This window comes from Triticum dicoccoides, chromosome 3B (genome assembly GCF_002162155.2).
Source record: "Triticum dicoccoides isolate Atlit2015 ecotype Zavitan chromosome 3B, WEW_v2.0, whole genome shotgun sequence".
Lineage (NCBI taxonomy): Eukaryota > Viridiplantae > Streptophyta > Magnoliopsida > Poales > Poaceae > Triticum > Triticum dicoccoides.
Genome location: NC_041385.1, coordinates 42,314,087 through 42,324,947, shown reverse-complemented (window position 1 = coordinate 42,324,947; position 10,861 = coordinate 42,314,087). Strand labels below are relative to the sequence as shown.

Here is a 10,861-nt window from a genome sequence, read left to right as displayed (position 1 = left end):
AACAACAGAAACACGAACTCAATCATTCCTCTGTTGTTTGAGAGATTGTTTTGTTGCTTGTATCCAGCACCCGAATAGGTATGACTAGTATATTTTCTTGTCTTTGTATGCACTGATTATGCTCAATGGATCCCATTAGCAGCAGAGCAGTTTGAATTATTGCTTTGTTTCCACTGGAAAGTTAAGTTTTTTTGTTTGTTGTTTGGATTACATGAGTGGCTTTTAAGCTGTTGCTCTAAAATCGGTATAAAAGTTGCTGAAAGCATGCTGATCGCCATTCCAGTGAAACTGTAAACCTTACGTATCCATAGGGAAGGGGCACTGCCGAAGAATGCTTGTTATTGCTAACATATATTGCATATGCTAGACAAGCTCCTGATCAAACTTGTGCACTGCATATGTTTTTTCCAGGTGCTAGTGATAATGGCTGATGACTGGTCTATCTTCTACATGATCAATCTTGCTCATTGCTAGTTGTCATGTGGAGTTGTGAACCAAACAAGTTAGGATTTTTAGTGAATAATTTACCATCTCATGAATGTGGCTTGTGCTAGAAGAGTTGAGTTTGGCATTGTCCACAGTTATAGCATATATTTGTCTTCTCTTGTCTTCGTAGAGAAACTTGACTTGGTTCTTTGGATATTATTATTATTATTACAGGAGAGTATGTATATCTGACTCGACACCATGGGGTTGTTCGTGGGGAGCACCTCGTCACCAAGCGCGTGGACAGCTAGAGGAGGTGGAGGATATCTCTTCGTCCCTGCCTCCTCTCTCCAACGATTGATGGTTGCTTCCTCTTCTCCTCCCAGCGGCCGTACATGGTGAGCTTCTCTCCCTCCCATGCACCACCAGATCTGATTTGGATGGCACTTGTGAATGTGTTGATGTTCCCTTTTGGATGTTATGCACATCACGCTTTGGTTCAGCTTATAGTATAGCATCCCTTTTGGGTGTTCACTTTCTTCTATGAATGCATATGCAGCAGCATTTTTGGTCCAAGCAAACTCACGTGTCTCCCTTTTTTGTATCATCTTTGCCTCTTGTGATGATGTTCCTCCTGTTATATATAGTTGTTGCACCGCGTGTTTTTTTTAGAGGATTGTGTTGCTTCAATGTCAACACTTGAAAACAATTGATGTTGTTTTCCATCTCTATATATGTGCTCCTTTCTTTCTAGTTGTCACTCTTGTCCTATTGTTTTTAGAAAAAACAATGGCAAAATATATGCTTTCTAGTAGTACGCTGTTGTTATATTGTTTGTCATAACCACACTTATCATCTCACTACTTGTGTAGTACAGTATGATCATGAATTTTATCTTTTGATAAGCACCAATATTAGTTTATTTGAAACATTTATGTTTTTGTCCAGAATTGGCTGATGCGGATTCACCACCTCACCAAGGTCTCCTTCTTGCCCTTGGTTGCACCAGCTCCGTGAGGCATGTGCAGATCCTGTATGACAACGACTGGCACCCCTGGAGCTTCCCCCGTCTGCAACAACTTATGGATCCTAGGTATTCATTCATCTATATGTTGTCCCAAAGCTTGAGAAATGTTTCTCCTTTCAACATTTTTTAGATTGGTGGTGGCGGTCTTCCGGCCACCACAATCTTGTGATTTTAATTTTGGAGACACTTATCTATCAAAAGTATATAGCTCTTCTGTTTAACGGTGTTAGTTACTATGTGATGGCATATAATGTTTAGCCTACTGTCTTGTTACAGTGACTTTAGAACTCCATGGTATTGTCCGACGCCCTTCGATGCGGCACCGTTCTCCAGCTGCTGTGTTGTTGAGCATCTGCTAGAACTCTGACCCGTGAGTTCCTGTTTCACCTATCTGCCATGCCCTGGACCCGCAGCCATCTGGGAAAGTCATTTTTTGATCTTCCGGACGATGTCAGGGGCGAGAATACTGATCAATGGAGCTGGTAGGTCTATATTGGATAGAAATACTGGAATTTTGATAGGATGCTAGTCTAGACCACTTCTTGTACCTCCTGACTAACTAGATCTCATATGAAATGGCAGAAAAATGAAGATTTGCAAATTATTTTTTGTGGGAATATGGCCACAGGGAAGCTAAGTTCAGTTGGGAAGCGGCTCTGCCTGCGCTATTGGGAAACGGCCTGGCAAAGGGGAAACTTGGTTCTGAGCCATTGACGGCATTGTTGCTAGGCTAGCCATCCTGAGAAGATACTGTCCGGCAATGCAGCTCTGCCTGCGCCGACGCTCACTCTGACGCTTCCTGTGGGGCCACTTATTAGACTTCCACATACGTAAGATACTCGGTTCCTCTAACTATGCCTTCTCCTATGCTCTGTGTGCCCATGGCCATCGGGCCAAAGATGGTGATGTTTTTCGTGATCTAGTAGTGTGGTGATGTCCTTTTCATGCCCTGGTTTTGGTTAGGGAGTTGATGAAATGCTAGGGTTTAGGTTTCCTGTGTGTGGCATGTTCATGCCCTGATTAATTTTTGTATGTGGAAAGTATGGTGTTTACCTTAACATTTCTAGTACCAGAGTTTGTCATTTTGATTTGCTGCTGAATGGGAATGTGATGTTGTTCCGGTGGTACTTTGCTGGGTGCAGCTTTTAGCTCGTTTTGTATCCAAGCAGTCACATTGAAATGCATAGTATTGCTTCTCTATAGGAGTGGTGCATGCATTGGGGAATTCAAAAAAATATTTTTTGTCGTGGAATGGAATGAATTTCTGAGCTTCAAATAGCGCGATGTTTTTTTTGAATCCAAACCAGAATACTGGAGGATCTAATTCTTGAACATGATGCTTGACTTGAAAAAAATGCATGCCCAATTATAGGCCAATCTTTTTGGGTATGTTTGGTTCTTGCCTGTAGCTGCCCTGCCAATATTAGCTTGCCAATTAATTGGCGTGTGATTCCACCGCCCAGGGATGGCCAAAGATTTGGCAAGAATCAGTGAAGGGAGGAACAAAAGACCCATTGGCACAAAATATTTGGCAACAAAGCAAACAACATACAAGTGACTTGGCATGACCAATAGTTTGGTAGGGTGGGTTGGGGGCATAAACCAAATAGACCCTTTACCCATTTCCCCTTTTTACCCACTCCCTACAGTCGTCGTCAGGGCCAACTCCCAAGGTCCGATCCGCCTCATGTCCTTCCCGCACCGATTCTTTTTAGATTATATTAACCTTGTTGAGTAGTCGATGATATGGAAGTTTATACTAATTCTAAAAAAGTCTTGTTTGGAACATGTGTTCTTCTCTTTAGATTAAGATTGAAAAGGAACATGTGCAAGCAACAGTCAGTAGCTTCTTGGCTATGTTTCACTACTCTAGATTTTGTTTTTTCATGTAACTAACAACCAGTACATACATAGCTTGATGCTCCATGGGTAAAACTATGAGTAGGGGATCTCTACTTGTTGAATTCAAATCATTCATCATGAGGATCTTTCTATCAATTTTGACAATTACAGCTCACTAATATTCCAGTTATATCAATGATGCATGGGTGTGAGTGGTTTCTTCCCTTCAGCCCAGCCATCGTGCGAAGGCTGTGTTGGCATTCTAGTCATAAAGCCATGTTAATTTGGTTGTTGTTCCTGTCTGTATGTGTCACTAGTTGTACCTTAGGGCATGGTTTTCTGTTCCTGGAGTCAATAATGTGCTTATATCCCTTTTAGAGCCTTCAATTATGCTACTTTGATGCTTAGTTGATAGGGTCAAGCTTTTTTTTATTCCCTTCGGCATGATCTGGGTCCATGATGGAGTAAAGGTTTGATTTTCCATTAGGGAGCATGGTATGGTGGTTTCCCATGTATATATAACTTTGTTTTTCGTGTGACCTTGGTCGTTTCTTGATGAATTCCCAATATGACCTTTCTCTGATGCAAATGTTCCTTCATTTGGGCATCATGGAGCATTCTTGAAAGAATGCTACTCCCTTCATCCCATAATATTAGAGACAAGTACTGGAATTTTGATAGGAGTCTAGTCTAGAAAACTTCTAGTACCTACTGACTGACTAGATCTCATATGAAATTGCAGAGAAAGCAAGATTTCCAACTTATGTTTTGCGGGAAGATGGCAACAGGGAATCCAGGTTCAGTCAGGAGGCGACTCTGCCTACGCTATTGTCAATCGGCCCGGCTAGGAGGAAGCTTGGTTCTGAGCCGTCGACAATGCTGTTGCAAGGCATGCCTTTCTAGAGACGACGTTGTCCGGCAAAGTAGTTGTGCCTATGCCGGCGCTCACTCTGACGCTTCTCGTGGGGCCACTTAGTCGACTTCCACATGCGTAAGACACTCGGTTACTCTTCATATGCCTTCTCTTATGCTCTGTGTGCCCATGGCCATCGGGCCAAAGATGGTGATGTTTTTGGTGATCTAGTAGTGTGGTGATGTCCTTTTGATGTCCTGGTTTTGGTTAGGGAGTTGATGAAATGCTAGGGTTTAGGCTTCCTCTGTGTGGCAGGGTCATGCCTTGATTAATTCTGGTATGTGGAAAGTATGGTGTTTACCTTAGCATTTCTAGTATCTGAGCTTGTCATCTTGATTTGATGCTGAATGAGAATGTGATGTTGTTCCGGCGGTATTTTGCTGGGTGTTATCTTTTGGCTTGATTTGTATCCAAGTACTGTCACTTGAAACGCATAGTCTTGCTTCTCTATAGGACACGTGCATGCATTTGGGAATTTGGAAAATCAATCTTTGTCGTGGAATGGAATGAATTTCTGAGCTTCAAATAGCACGATGTTTTTTTTTGAATCTGTACCAGAATACAGGATAATGTAACTCTTGAACATGTTGCTTGACTTGAAAAAAAGTGCATGCCCAGTTATAGGAGAGTCTTAGTTTTACCCATTTCCTCCATTCTATATTATAAGCATGGTCTCTTTGAGCACACGGAACCTGCTATGTTATGTACTGATCGCCCATGTAACACATCCCTTGTTTATTCTGCATTCTATAACTTGTTATCCGCATCATCCAAGAACGTCATCCATGGAAGCGACTCAATTGAGAACATGTACATGTTATCTTGAACATGTACTAATCGCCCATATATAACTCTGTTTTTTGTGTGACCTTGGTCGTTGCTTGATGAGTTCCCAATAAGACATTTCTATGATGCAAATGTCCCTGGAGAATGGGAGATCATGCCCTTCATTTGGACATCACGCAACATTCTTGAATGAATGTTACCTTCTGTCCATCCACAAATAGAATTTCTCATTTTCTTACATAGAGCCTGGTTGTGTTGCTAGCAATACTACATTCGGAGCCTGTCTGTGTTGCTCTACTAGATTTTTTACACATACAACTAGTATTTCTGGAACATGTTTCTTGAATTGCACACTCTCAATTTACAAGTAGATTATAGAACTGCGTGCCCAGTTGGACCTGCAACAAAATATCTGCTTTTGCAAAAGCAGATTATGTGGTCTGTACATATTTGCTTTTGCGAAAGCAGATCATGTGGTCTGTACATATTTGCTTTTGCAAAAGCAGATCATGTGGTCTGTTTTAGACTGGTACTATGACCTGTTATGTAGTCTGCTTTGACATCTCTTTTTCAACAAGCTAGCAAGTCTGTGGGGTAGATGTTAGCCTGCCAGGTAGAATAACTACTTACCCTGCGGATTACATGCGAAACGGCCAGATCATACCTGCATATATGTTTCTTCCCTGTCATGTTTACTGAATTCGTTGCCTTGATTTGATTTATTTTTCCAGAAAGTGGAGCCAAGGAATCAGGCATGTGCTCCTCGTTGTCCTTGACCTCCAAGGACGCAAGTCCCCAACCTTGGTTCCTCTGCGACTACCACACCAATCTCGACGCCCACCTCCCTACAACTGTTGCCAGCACCGACTCTCAACGTCTGGTCCACCTCACATCCATCTTGCTTCAACTCTCTTTAGATTATATTAACCTTTCTGGGCAGTAGATGAGATGGAGGTTTATATGAATACTATAAAAGTCTTGTTTGGAACCTGTGTTCTTCTCTTTAGATTAAGATTGAAAGGAAACATGTGCAAGCAACAGTCAGTACAGTAGCTTCTTGGCTATGCTTCACTATTATAGATTTTTTTTCATGTAACTAACAACCAGTACATAGCTTGATGCTCCATTGTAAAACTATGAGATCAAGGGATTTCTACTTGTTGAATTCAAATCATTCATCATGAAGATGTTTCTAGCAATTTTGATAATTACAGCTCATTAATATTCCAGTTATATCAATAATGCATGGTTGTCAGTAGTTTCTCGCCTTCCGCCAGTCATCATGGCGAGGCTGTGTTGTCATTCTGGCCTTCAAGTCGTGTTAATTAGGTCGTCGTTAATGTTTGTATGTGCCACTAGTTGTACCTTAGGGCATGGTTTTCTGTTCCTATAGTCAATATTGTGCTCATATCCCTTTTAGAGCCTTTGATGCTTAGTTGACAGGATCAAGCTTATTTTATTCCCGTTGGCATGATTTGGGTCCATGATGGAATAAAGTTTTGATTTTACCATTAGCATGGCTATGTGGTTATCAATCTCAAATGTTCTACTCTGTCATTCTGTGTCGTGACCATTCAAAAAGGACCTGACTTTATTGTTACAGGTTGAGTTAACCTGATACGCTCAAGGGCTATGTAGAGTGGGTTGTCAAGATGAAGGGCTCGACATTGAGTCCATCGAGTAGTTCGTACATGGTGTGATGACCTGGGCTCCCATGGCTGCCTCCTAGGCTACAACTACATTAGGTGAGTCCCTGGCCTCTCCTCTTCATGCTCTTTAAACTAGCTTTTGTGGTCATTCTGTGCTTTGCTCTAGCCATCGAGCTGATAGATATGTGGTCAGTGGTGGTGGTCAGTGGCCTATGGTGATTTTCTTTTACTGCTGACATATTCAGGCTTAGTAATATGGTCTCTTACTGTGAACAAAATACATGTATATAAAATAATGAAGAAATAAAGCAAAAAATTAAAATAAAAATAAAATCAACTAGTAGTCCAGGTTGTGAGATTGGGAAGTGATTGTCATTTAGTAAAAGATATTTGCTTCTACTAGTGTCCTTTCGATGTTATATCATATATTAAAATATGGAAGATGCACTGGTACTGATGGATGTTTACTGGACTGGACTTTGGTGTGCATGTGCTTGTGCAATGATGCATCAAAAGCTTGGTTGATGTTGCTATGTTGTTGTCATGCTCTTGTTAGCTTGTCGTGCGACTGAAGAAGGACGAACGGAGGTCCAAGCTCGAGGCCATGATGATGGATGAATCGTCGACTTGCTTTGACAATTGATATGTTGTGTTGGTAAGATGGATATGTTAGAGTAGGTAGCTAGGTAGTAGCTCTTGGATATCATCCATCCTGGCCATGATGCATTATAGTAGGTAGGTAGATAGTAGCTCTTGGATATCATCCATCTAGCTTGTTGTATCTACTCACAACAATATATGATATATAATACCATTGTTTTGATGCTTCCCAAATTTTTATTCAACGTGTTATGCTTATCAAAAGGGGAGATAACACTTCAAAATTGTGTAATTCGTATCGTTGTAATGAATTGGGTTCAGTACATTAGCTTGGCATAATAAGGTTATTTTCTATGTCGATTATGTGTATACAGTAGGAGAGAAATTTTTTATGTATATATTATGACTTGAACAAGTATCCATTTCATGTATTTGCGCATGAACAGTACCGTGCCAAATCTATTCTGTCCTACACTACAAATGTACCACTGTCGTTAAATGTTATACACTTAGGAAAATTTCAGAACCGCACTTAGGAAAATTTCAGAAACGCATCCCCACTTCGATCTGTCCTCCTCCTCTCCCGACGCCGCGCACCGTCCCCTGCCTCCACCTCGCCGTCGCCGCCCCGCCCCGACGCCATCGCCGCCCCGCCCCGACGCCGTCGCCGCCCCGCCCCGACGCCGTTCTGCACTGCCCTTGAGTATGGCCTGCCGCCGACCGGAGGCTGGGGTCTGGGGATTGATCGCCTCACCATGTTGTTGACGGATTCCCAGAACATAAAGGAGGTCCTCCTGTTCCCGGCCATGAAGCCTCAAGACAGCTAGCTGTTTGAAAACATGAAATCCTCATGTTGCTGTTCCCCTGCATACGAGATACGGTCTTGTTGTCGCGACGCAAAGCAAAGACACCAACAACGCATGCATGCATATATACACGATTGAGCGCGTTGACTTGGATCGATCGCCTCCGCACATATATATACTAGTAGAACGCCCGTGCGTTGCAACGGGCTGCATTGACGAGTAATTTTTTTGCTGTTATAAAACACTTTACTTTTCTACCGATTAATTCTTCATGGAGTGATATATGAATGGATAAATTTAAAACCATATTAAAACAAGAGCTAAAATCATATTTATCGAAGAAGATTTCTACAATACATTCGTCATGAAAGTTATGATGTCCGACAAATTGGGTACAATCACAATGGTGACTTGCCACCAAATGACATTTATATTTCCAAACAAGGTTGTCTTGCCAATGTAAACCTGCAAGATATCTCCCCCGCTTTCCTCCCTCCCTCTCTCCCTCCCTCTATCTCTCCCTCACTCTATCAATCTCGAGTGTGTTGCCTTCTCGATAATTAGAATTCCCATAGAGGTGCCAGAGCTCGATTTTAAAATGGAGAAGAATAACATTTTGAGCGGTATACTTTCACTGTCAACGCAACAACTATGAGATCTCGATATCTTCCATGCTACATACATTATAGGTGGTTCCCAAACAGAATGGTAAAGTTTGTACTCCCCCACCACCAACAAGCACACTCCACAGCCATCTGAAACAACGGGGTACCGTCCATACCAACAACAGTCCTGGGGGAGTTTTGTTTTAATTATTTTGATTTTCTTTGATATTTTTTTTGATCATGGGACTGGGCATCCCGGTTACCAGCCATTTTCTCATGAATGAGGAGCGGAGTCCACTCCCCTTGAGAATAACCCACCTAGCATGGAAGATACAGACAACCCTAGTTGAAACATGAGCTGCTCGATGATACTTCTCCAAAGTATCTATAATTTTTTATTGTTCCATGCTATTATATTACCTATTTTGGATGTTTATGGGCTTTACTTTACACTTTTACATCATTTTTGGGACTAACCTATTAACAGGAGGCCCAGCCCATATTGCTGTTTTCTTGCCTATTTCAGTGTTTTGAAGAAAAGGAATATCAAACGGAGTCAAAATGGAATGAAACATTCGGGGGCGCTATTTCTGGAATAAACATGATCCAGGAGACTTGGAGTTGAAGTCAAGGAAGCTTCGAGGTGGCCACGAGGGTGGGGGGCGCGCCCCCTGTCTCGTGGGCCCCTCGAGCGTTCCTCGACCGACTTCTTTCACCTATAGAAGTCCATATACCCTAAAACCTTCGAAGATAACATTAGATCGGGAGTTCCGCCGCCGCAAGCCTTTGTAGCCACCAAAAACCTCTTGGGAGCCCGTTCCGGCACCCTGCCGAAGGGGAAACCCATCACTGGTGGCCATCTTCATCATCCCGGCGCTCTCCATGACGAGGAGGGAGTATTTCACCCTCGGGGCTGAGGGTATGTACCAGTAGCTATGTGTTTGATCTCTCTCTCTCTCTCTCGTGTTCTCTCTATGGCACGATCTTGATGTATCACGAGCTTTGCTATTATAGTTGGATCTTATGATGTTTCTCCCCCTCTACTTTCTTGTAATGGATTGATTTTTCCCTTTGAAGTTATCTTATCGGATTGAGTCTTTAAGGATTTGAGAACACTTGATGTATGTCTTGCCATGCTTACCTGTGGTGACAATGGGATATTCACGCGATCCACTTGATGTATGTTTTGGTGATCAACTTGCGGGTTCCATGAACTTGCGGGTTCCGTCTTGACTCTCCGGTAGAAACTTTGGTGCACTCTTTGAATAGATGAATCTGAGATTGTGTGATGCATATCGTGTAATCATGCCCATGGATACTTGAGGTGACAATGGAGTATCTAGGTGACATTATGGTTCTGGTTGATTTGTGTATTAAGGTGTTATTCTAGTATGAACTCTATGATAGATTGAACGGAAAGAATATCTTCATGTTATTTTACTACGGACTCTTGAATAGATAGAACAGAAAGGATAACTTTGAGGTGGTTTCATACCCTACCATAATCTCTTCGTTTGTTCTCCGCTATTAGTGTCTTTGGAGTGAATCTTTGTTGCATGTTGAGGGATAGTCATGTGATCCAATTATGTTATTATTGTTGAGAGAACTTGCACTAGTGAAAGTATGAACCTTAGTCCTTGTATCCTATCATTGCAATACCGTTTACGCTCACTTTTATCATTAGTTACCTTGCTGTTTTTATATTTTCAGATTACAAATACCTATCTACCATCCATATTGCACTTGTATCACCATATCTTCATCGAACTAGTGCACCTATACAATTTACCATTGTATTGGGTGTGTTGGGGACACAAGAGACTCTTTGTTATTTGGTTGCAGGGTTGTCTGAGAGAGACCATCTTCATCCTACGCCTCCCACGGATTGATAAACCTTAGGTCATCCACTTGAGGGAAATTTGCTACTATCCTACAAACCTCTGCACTTGGAGGCCCAACAACGTCTAAAAGAAGAAGGTTGTGTAGTAGATATCAAGCTCTTTTCTGGCGCTGTTGCCGGGGAGGTGAGTACTTGAAGGTATATCTTTAGATCTTGCAATCGAATCTTTTTGTTTCTTGTTTTATCACTAGTTTAGTTTATAAAAGAAAACTACAAAAAAATGGAATTGAGTTTGTCTCATACGCTTTATCTTTTTAATATCTTTCATGAAAATGATGGTAAGGAAAATTGTGCTCAATTGCCAGAA

At 41.8% G+C, this 10,861-nt stretch overlaps 1 long non-coding RNA gene across 1 annotated transcript; it reads left to right on the top strand.

The window, feature by feature from the left end:
* Positions 1-4,240: 4,240 nt before the first annotated feature.
* On the top strand, positions 4,241-6,731 carry LOC119280700. Its single transcript, XR_005138153.1, has 3 exons — positions 4,241-4,286; positions 5,726-5,869; positions 6,598-6,731. It is a non-coding gene; the product is annotated as an uncharacterized LOC119280700 (long non-coding RNA).
* The last annotated feature ends 4,130 nt before the right edge of the window (positions 6,732-10,861 follow it).